The 9,623-nt window shown below is 39.1% G+C and overlaps 1 long non-coding RNA gene across 2 annotated transcripts in view; it reads right to left on the bottom strand.

The window, feature by feature from the left end:
* Positions 1-8,459: 8,459 nt before the first annotated feature.
* Positions 8,460-9,623, bottom strand: part of LOC133569253 (uncharacterized) — a 58,254-nt gene continuing 57,090 nt past the window's right edge. For both annotated transcript variants that reach the window (XR_009809780.1, XR_009809781.1), the window contains one exon: positions 8,460-8,676. This is a non-coding gene — a long non-coding RNA (uncharacterized LOC133569253). The remainder of the gene's footprint in view (positions 8,677-9,623) is intronic.

Raw genomic sequence — 9,623 nt, 5'->3', positions numbered from 1 at the left:
TTTTGTTTGATATGTATTTTAATTTGCAAAATAAAAATAAAATAAGATCACAATGTCATTATGTGGTATTGTGTGTCGAATTTTTAGGACATTTATTCAGTCTTGGAATACATACAACAGTAAGATGACAAAATGTGTAAAAAGTGAAGAGCGGTGAATATTTTCCGTATGCACTGATTTTTTAAAATATAATAATTTTTAAAAATTTAGAAAATATATTAAAAAGGGTTAATGTACGTAAGCCAGTTTTATGTTGTATTATGTGCAAGTGATTATATATATATATATATATATATATATATGCAAAATAAAAATAAAATAAAAAAAATCACATTGTCATTATCGGGTATTGTGCGTAGAATTTTGAAGACAAAAAAATATTTATTCCAGTTTGGAAAATGTCAGTAAGATGAGACCACGTGGAAAAAGTGAAGAGTGGTGAATATTTTCCGTATGCACTGATTTTTTTAAAAATATTTTACATTTTTTAAATTCATAAAATATATGAAAACGTGTTTATGTAAATAAGCCTGTTTTATGTTGAACTATGTTCAAGATATATATATATATTTTTTTATTTATTTATTTATTTATTTATTTTTTTTTTCTTAATCTGCAAAATTTTAAATAAAAAAAAATCACATTGTCTTTATCGGGTATTGTGTGTGGAATTTTGAGGACAAAAATGTATTTTCACCCCAGTTTGGAACAAGGCAGTAAAATAGAGATGGCCTTTAACACATTTTAAATATGTGTTCTTATTTAAAAAAAAATCAAAAAACTTTCCAATCGATTTTTAAAAACTATGAATCGATTTAGAATCGGGATGAATAAGAATGGCGATACGGATGTGAATACATTTTTTGGGGCACCCCTAAAGAATACATTCACGAATCGCTTTGATGACAAGATGCTGCTACATGTGGCTACTATACGTCTTGATCACAATACAAATAAAGTCACAATTTTAAGAAAAAAATAAATACAATTACAAGTTTTTTTTCTAAATATTTTTTTGTAAAACAACACCTATTCTGAATCATTTAGAGTCAAAATGTACATTTTAACAGTCATCGTGAGAATGAAGAAACAATTCAGAACAAAAAGAATGTTGCAGCCAAGTATTTTTTTTTTTTTTTACGGTGTGTGTGTGTGTGTGTGTGTGTGTGTGTGTGTGTGTGTGTGTGTGTGTGTGTGTGTGTGTGTGTGTGTGTGTATAGAGATTACAGCCTAGTACATTAGCAGCAGGAGCAGCTCTTAACGATGCCGCTGCCCTAATCTCATCTCAGGTAGCTACAGCTGCCTTTCGCAAACAAAGTGCTGCAGTGGGTTTTAGCTCCACCAAAACTGCCGCATCAGCATTTTATTTGCAGTTTTCTAGTCACAGAGCGCATCTGTCATGACATGAAAAAAAGTGTTTGGGTATGTCGCACAAGTACAAGGGGAAACTCATGTCAGCAGCTTGGTATGTCATTCTTTAGTCACTAATAAGTTATCATCAATAAACCACGAGAAAGTGTTTAAAATGTTGATAATCTTGATATGTTGGAATTTGGGGCATTTTTTCACCTCAAAAAACGACTGGTTCACACGACACTGGATGTACAAAAGTAAAGGGACAAACCCTACTCAGTGGCCTGAGATGTGTAGGTTGTGAGTTCAAACCCCGGCCGAGTCATACCAAAGACCAGGGGTCACCAACACTGTGCCCGCGGGCACCAGGTAGCCCGTAAGGACCAGATGAGTCGCCCGTTTGCTTGTTCTAAAAATAGCAGCACTTACCAGTGAGCTGCCTCTATTTTTTTAAATTGTATTTATTTTCTAGCAAGCTGGTCTCGCTTTGCTCGACATTTTTAATTCTAAGAGAGACAAAACTCAAATAGAATTTGACAATTCAAGAACATATTTTAAAGACTTGGTCTTTGCTTGTTTAAATACATTAATTATTTTTTTTTACTCTGCTTCTTATAACTTTCAGAAAGACAATTTTAGAGAAAAAAATGCAACCTTAAAAATTATTTTAGGATTTTTAAACACATATCATTTTACCTTTTAAATTCCTTCCTCTTCTTTCCTGACAATTTAAATCAATGTTCAACTAAATTATTTGTTTTATTGTAAAGATGAATATTTTTTAATAACATTTTTCATTTTAGTCTGTTTTTTCGACGAAGAATATTTGTGAAATATTTCTTCAAACTTATGACTAAAATTAAAAAAAAATATTCTGACAAATCTAGAAAATCTGTAGGATCAATTGTAAATCTTATTTCAAAGTCTTTTGAATTTCTTTTAAAATGTTTGTTCTGGAAAATTTAGAAGAAATAATGATTTGTCTTTGTTAGAAATATAGCTTGGTCCAATTTGTTATACATTTTAAAAGTGCAGATTGGATTTTAACCTATTTAAAACATGTCATCAAAATTCTAAAATTAATCTTAATCAGCAAAATTTACTAATGATGTTCCATAAATTGATTAATTTTTACAAAAAAATTTGAATTAGCTAGTTTTTCGGTAGAATTTTGAATTTTAAAGAGTCGAAATTGAAGATTAACTGTTTCAAAATTTGATTTTCATTTTTTTCGTGTTTTCCCCTCTTTTAAACTGTTCAATTAAGTGTTTATTCTCTACAAAAAACCTTCTGTAAAAGGTAAAAAATGTACGACGGAATGACGGACAGAAATACCCATTTTTTTAATATATATAGATTTATTTATTAAAAGGTAAATTGAGCAAATTGGCTATTTCTGGCAATGTATTTAAGTGTGTATCAAACTGGTAGCCCTTCGCATTAATCAGTACCCAAGAAGTAGCTCTTGCTTTCAAAGGTTGGTGACCCCTGGGTTAGAGTGTCCGCCCTGAGATTGGTAGGTTGTGAGTTCAAACCCCGGCCGAGTCATACCAAAGACTATAAAAAAGGGAGCCATTACTGCCCTGCTTGGCACTCAGCATCAAAAAAATTATTACCGGGCGTGGCCACTATCGGGCACGGCCACTATTGCTGCTCACTGTTCCCCTCACCTCCCAGGGCGTGAACAAGGGAATGGGTCAAATGCAGAGGGCAAATTCCACCACACCTTGTGTGTGCGTGTGTGTGTGTGTGTGTGTGATCATTGCTACTTTAACATCTACAGGAAGTGCTCAGTGAACAAAAGCTTTCTACAAGATTTGACAATTGCTCCAGGGATTCGCCGGCTTGTTTTTTTTTTTTGCGATAGCTGTGGCCTGAAATGTTTGAATTTGCAGTTGGGTTTTTCAGAAAATTGTGGCAAAAACGCGGTTTTTGTCAACAAACATTAAATCAACTCATATTTTTAGGGATTTGTGGTCAATATTTGAAGTGTTGAAAAAGCAAAGGAGTTTAACAAAAATTAGATAATACGATGTTTTACTTGTTTTATACGGAAAATACTTAAAATTAGACACAAACAAACAGGCCAGGGCAATTATTTTGACTCGGGAGGGCCAAATTTAGAGAAAAAAATGTGTCTGAGGGCCAGTATATCTATTTTTAGGAACACTAATACAAAACCTTACAATAATGTCTGATTGAATGCTAAAAAATTTATGACAGAACCGCCTTTTTATTGAACCATAAACCTAACCCTAACCAACCCAGAATTGACATGAAAACAAAGATTGCGTGATTTACAACAGTAGTCCCCAACCACCGGGCCGCAGAATAATTTTTTATTCATTTTTATTTAAAGAAAAAAATATATATATATATATCTTATTTATTTATTGTTTTTATTCTTATTAAATCAACATAAAAACACAATATACACTTACAATTAGTGCACCAACCACAAAAACCTCCCTTTTTCATGACAAAGAAAAAAATAAAATAAAAAGAGGACCCCCCCCAAACCTCCCCCCCCCCCGGGCCGCAGGACAAATTATTAAGCGTTGACCGGTCCGCAGATACAAAAAAGGTTGGGGACCACTGATTTACGATATTAACTATGAACTAGAGATGTCCGATAATGGCGTTTTTGCCGCTATCCGATATTGTCCAACTCTTAATTACCGATTCCGATATCAACCGATACTGTCAAGTTCTTCAAGTTTTTCACAGCCGTGCCCAAACTTGAAAGGGCCAGTTGGACTCCGGAAGGACACAAAGGGACAACTCAATCCTCTTTCCTTGTGATTTATTGATGTTTGATTTGAAGCAATCAAATAAACTGGGTTATCGGTGTAAATGAATGGATGAACGGAATGAATAGTCAAATAGTCGGTAGTTAAATAGTAGAATACTTGAATTGTGGAATAGTGGATAGTGGATTAGCCGATTCGCTTGATAACTTTAACCAAACAGAAAAAAACATTCGTGCTTCATAAACGTACATCATTATACATGCTTTGCTTTCCATTAAATCAATCCAACCAAAAGGAATTTCCACTGATAGGGCCAAGGTTAAAGAATAAACTTCAACATTTCCAACAATATGAATAAAATTGAATTTAAACAATCCATCCTAATTATAAGAATAAACTTAAAGGCCTACTGAAATGAGATTTTCTTATTTAAACGGGGATAGCAGGTCCATTCTATGTGTCATACTTGATCATTTCACGATATTGCCATATTTTTGCTGAAAGGATTTAGTAGAGAACATCCACGATAAAGTTCGCAACTTTGGGTCGCTAATAAAAAAGCCTTGCCTGTACCGGAAGTAGCAGACGATGACGTCAGGGGGTGTGGAGCTCCTCACATCTGAACATTGTTTACAATCATGGCCACCAGCAGAGAGAGCGATTCGGACCGAGAAAGTGACAATTTCCCCATTAATTTGAGCGAGGAAGAAAGATTCTTGGATGAGGAAATTTAGAGTGAAGGACTAGAAAAAAGAAAAAAAAAGGCGATTGCAGTGGGAGCGATTCAGATGTTAGACACATTTACTAGGATAATTCTGTAAAATCCCTTATCTGCCTATTGTGTTGCTAGTGTTTTAGTGAGATTAAATAGTACCTGAAAGTCGGAGGGGTGTGGCCACGGGTGTGTTAACGCCAGAGTCTCTGAGGGAAGTCACGATAGCTGCAGCAGGACGGAAGCTCCGCCGATGTTAAAGTTAAAGTACCAATGATTGTCACACACACACTAGGTGTGGCGAAATTATTCTCTGCATTCTCTACCACCCCAGCAGACGATGGCCTGGAACACCGCAGAGAACACCAGTGTGTGTCGGTGTTGAAATTATGTTTTTGTTTGGTTGCTTGTCTATGTGTGCGCAATGTATATTATTGGTTGATTATTTTGCTGTTGTTTTTACTTTTGTGTGAAGAAGTGGCACTGCTGGAGTGGCAACTATTTGCATCAGCTCTGGTCTTTTAATTGTCCTCTGTGTTCTTTGATGGTTCCCCCTTACACACGTTTATGTGTGCTATGGCTATTAGGTCTTTGTTTTAAGAGGGGGGTTTCCTTTGGCCTCAGTCTGGACCCCCTCTCAAGGGGCCCAGGCTTAGACTGATTTTTTTTTTTCTAAAAAATAAAACATATCATGCCAATGTTGGCATGCTAGCTTTTTGTCTAGCAGGTGTACACTCAGAGTCAAAAATGTTGCAGTTACACGCTTAGTAAATGTTGGCTTTTCTTTTGCAGTGGGAGAGTGGTTGTGCGCAACCCGAGGGTCCCTGGTTCAATCCCCACCTAGTACCAAACTCGTCATGTCCGTTGTGTCCTTGAGCAAGACACTTCACCCTTGCTCCTGATGGGTGCTGTTTAGCGCCTTGCATGGCAGCTCCCTCCATCAGTGTGTGAATGTGTGTGTGAATGGGTAAATGTGGAAGTAGTGTCAAAGCGCTTTGAGTACCTTGAAGGTAGAAAAGCGCTATACAAGTACAACCCATTTATCATTTATCACCCTTGATCACCACCTGAGAGGTGAGGGTAGCAGTGGGAATAATTTATGTGATTTAACCCCCAATTCCAACCCTTAATGCTGAGTGCCAAGCAGGGAGGCAATGGGTCCCATTTTTATAGTCTTTGGTATGACTTGAACTCACGATCTACCGATCTCAGGGCGGACACTCTAACCCCTAGGCCACTGAGTGGGTTGTCTCCGGTAAGAGGCGACTTATTACCACAATTTTCTCACCGAAAACTGCCGGTTGACATGTGGTCGGGATCCATGTTGGCTTTACCGCTCTGATCCATAGTAAAGCTTCATTTTCGGGAATTTTAAACAAGGAAACACCGTGTGTTTTTGTAGCTAAAGGCTAAAAGCTTCCCACCTCCATCTTTCAACTTTGATTTCTCCATTATTAATTGAACAAATTGCAAAAGATTCAGCAACACAGATGTCCAGAATACTGTGTAATTATGCGATTAAAGCAGACTACTTATAGTAGGGGTAGGGAACCTATGGCTCTAGAGCCAGATGTGGCTCTTTTGATGACTGCATCTGGCTCTTAGATAAATCTTAGCTGACATTGCTTAAAATGGTAAGTAATGAATAATTCTGCTGGTAATCACAAAAATAACGTTCAAAATATAAAACATTCTCATGCATTTTAATTTATCCATCCTAGTGTGGATGTGAGTGTGAATGTTGTCTGTCTATCTGTGTTGGCCCTGCGATGAGGTGGCGACTTGTCCAGGGTGTACCCTGCCTTTCGCCCGATTGTAGCTGAGATAGGCGCCAGCGCCCTCCGTGACCCCGAAAGGGAATAAGCGGTAGAAAATGGATGGATGGATGGATGGATGGCATCCTGTCAGGCTGAGTTGTTGACGAACCCCGAGATGCAGAGATGGTGGCAGGCATTGTAAAGGAAAACATGATTTAATGTCCAAAATATAAAGAAAAAACACAAACCAGGAACCAGGAATGGACAAATTGGAAACAGGAAACAGCAAACAGGAACTAGGAACAATAAAGACAGAAAGCAGTCCACGGCATGCTGGAACAGCGACAAGTAGTAGCACAACATCGACAGGTATTAGTGACAATAACCCAGCCCTGAGTGGAGGAGAAAGCAGGTCTAAATAGTGTCAGGCTGATTGACACCAGGTGTGGCCAGGTGCCAATCAGCCACAGTTAAGGGGAAACAGCACTCAGGGAGACAAACAGGAACAGGGAACTAAAGGCAGGAAACAAAGACAAATGCAGAGGAAAAACTAAGACATAGTCAAACTGTCAAGGACAAGCCTGACACATCCGGTTTCTACCGCACCTGTTCAAGAAGTCGCATTAATGGTAAGAAGTATTTTATTTATTGTTGGTTAGCTTCAGAATAACAATGTTATTAAAAAGAACAGGAGACTTATTACACTCTAAAAATGTTAGTCTTACTTAAAAATGCACGCATTTAGTTGTATTCATCCATCCATCCACCCATTTTTCTACCGCTTATTCCCTTTTGGGGTCGCGGGGGGCGCTGACGCCTATCTCAGCTACAATCGGGTGGAAGGCGGGGTACATCCTGGACAAGTCGCCACCTCATCACAGGGCCAACACAGATAGACAGACAACATTCACACTCACATTCACACACTAGGGCCAATTTAGTGTTGCCAATCAACCTATCCCCAAGTGCATGTCTTTGGAAGTGGGAGGAAGCCGGAGTACCCGGAGGGAACCCACGCAGTCACGGGGAGAACATGCAAACTCCACACAGAAAGATCCCGAGCCTGGATTTGAACCCAGGACTGCAGGACCTTCGTAATGTGAGGCAGACGCACTAACCCCTCTCCCCCCGTGAAGCCCTAGTTAGTTGTATTCAGTCTTAAAAAAAATATATGGCTCTCACGGAAATACTTTTTAAAATATTTGGCTTGTATGGCTCTTTCAGCCAATAAGGTTCCCGACCCCTGACTTATAGCTTGGATCGGGCCGGAAAATAATGTCCGCTACAACCCGAGACGTCAAACGCACGCGTCATCATAACGCGACGTTTTCAACATGACAATTCGCGCGGAATTTAAAATTGCAATTCAGTAAACTAAAAATGCCGTATTGGCATGTGTTGCAATGTTAATATTTCATCATTGATATATAAACTATCAGACTGCGTGGTCGGTAGTATGTGTGTGTGTGTGTGTGTGTGTGTGTGTGTGTGTGTGTGTGTGTGTGTGTGTGTGTGTGTGTGTGTGTGTGTGTGTGTGTGTGTGTGTGTGTGTGAATTATATTTATATAGCGCTTTTCTCAAGTGACGTGCACTTGGGGATAGGTTGATTGGCAACACTAAATGGTCCCTAGTGTGTGAATGTGAGTGTTGTCTGTGTTGGCCCTGTGATGAGGTGGCGACTTGTCCAGGGTGTACCCCGCCTTCCGCCCGATTGTAGCTGAGATAGGCGCCACCGCCCCCCGCGACCCCGAAAGGGAATAAGCGGTAGTAAATGGATGGATGGATTTTCTCAAGTGACTCAAAGCGCTTCACATAGTGACACCCAATATCTAAGTTACATTTAGTGGCTTTCAGTGATAACTTTTCAAATTCACTTGCAGTCAACTTAAACAATTTGTAAACATCAGTGAAATGATCTCCTTTAAACATTTTCCCCAGTGAAATGATTTTCTTTAAACATTCCCCTCAGTCCAAACAAGCAAACAACTCACCAGTTGCGTCTTCTGAGTCCACACAGGAGCTGCCTCCCTCCCTCTTAGCAGAATGTCAAAAAGGACTGACTGAAGCTCAAACATTTTTCACAGGTGAACTCAATCAAGCCAATCTGTTGGAAACAGGAGGAGATATTCAGCCCTCATCTCTCACTGTTGCCCCTTCAGGCCTGGAGTGTGCTCTACAACTCAGTGGTGTTTGTGCTGCTCTGTACTTGGACTTGACAGACACCCATACATACAGTCATGGAATGAACACTTTAATATGTGTTCATTTTGTTGTGATGCCCCGCTGGATGCATTAAAGGGGAACATTATCAGCAGACCTATGTAAGCGTCAATATATACCTTGATGGTGCACAAAAAAGACCATATATTTTTTTTACCGATTTCCAAACTCTAAATGGGTGAATTTTGGCGAATTAAACGCCTTTCTGTTTATCGCGGTGGAGGTGATGACGTCAGAATGTGACGTCGCCGAGGTAACACACCCGCCATATTCATTTTCAACACATTACAAACACCGGGTCTCAGCTCTGTTATTTTCCGTTTTTTTGACTATTTTTTGGAACCTTGGAGACATCATGCCTCGTCGGTGTGTTGTCGGAGGGTGTAACAACACTAACAGGGAGGGATTCAAGTTGCACCACCGGCCCGAAGATGCCAAAGTGTCTGCCGCCAGACCCCCATTGAATGTGCTGGAGTTTCTCCACATTTTACCGGCGATGCTAAGGCAGACATGGCACAGAGATGTATGGATAACCTGCAGATGCATTTGCAACGATAGTCAACGAAATCACAAAGGTGAGTTTTGTTGATGTTGACTGCCAGCTAATCGATGCTAACATGCTACGCTAATCGATGCTAAAATGCTATTTACCGGCGGTGCTAAAGCAGACATGGAACAGAGATGTATGGATAACCTGCAGATGCATTTGCAACTATATTACGTTTCCTTCCAACCACATTTAATGCGAAAAAAACACTTACCAATCGACAGATTTAAGTCAAAAGATGCGAAAGTCCTGATCGTTTGGTCCGCACATTTTACCGGCGAAGC

This window comes from Nerophis ophidion, linkage group LG15, assembly GCF_033978795.1.
Source record: "Nerophis ophidion isolate RoL-2023_Sa linkage group LG15, RoL_Noph_v1.0, whole genome shotgun sequence".
Lineage (NCBI taxonomy): Eukaryota > Metazoa > Chordata > Actinopteri > Syngnathiformes > Syngnathidae > Nerophis > Nerophis ophidion.
The sequence above is the reverse complement of the archived record's forward strand: the minus strand, read 5'-3'. Positions and strand labels throughout refer to the sequence as shown.